Source organism: Arachis ipaensis, chromosome B07, assembly GCF_000816755.2.
Source record: "Arachis ipaensis cultivar K30076 chromosome B07, Araip1.1, whole genome shotgun sequence".
Taxonomy (NCBI): Eukaryota; Viridiplantae; Streptophyta; class Magnoliopsida; order Fabales; family Fabaceae; genus Arachis; species Arachis ipaensis.
The window spans coordinates 44,093,032-44,093,330 of NC_029791.2; positions in this window are offsets into that span (position 1 = coordinate 44,093,032).

A 299-nucleotide genomic window follows, 5' to 3' on the forward strand; every position below is an offset into this window, starting at 1 on the left:
TCTAGTTCCATCAATATATAATAGTCCATACTTTGCTTCGGATTAAAAGGCCCAAAACTGGCGTTCAACGCCAGCTTCCTGCCCCTTCCAGGCATCCAGCACCAAAGAGCAGAGCCCAGTGTCCAAAGGCCTAGAGAGGATCCTCTAGCCAGTGTTTCATGCCCTAGAAGCCTCATAGTACGTGGATCTAATCAAAGCTCAGCCCAAACACTCACCAAGCGGACTCCAGAAGTAGATTTTAGCACTAAATAGACTATTTTACCCTTCCTAGTCATCTGTTTAGTATTTAAGTGTTATTT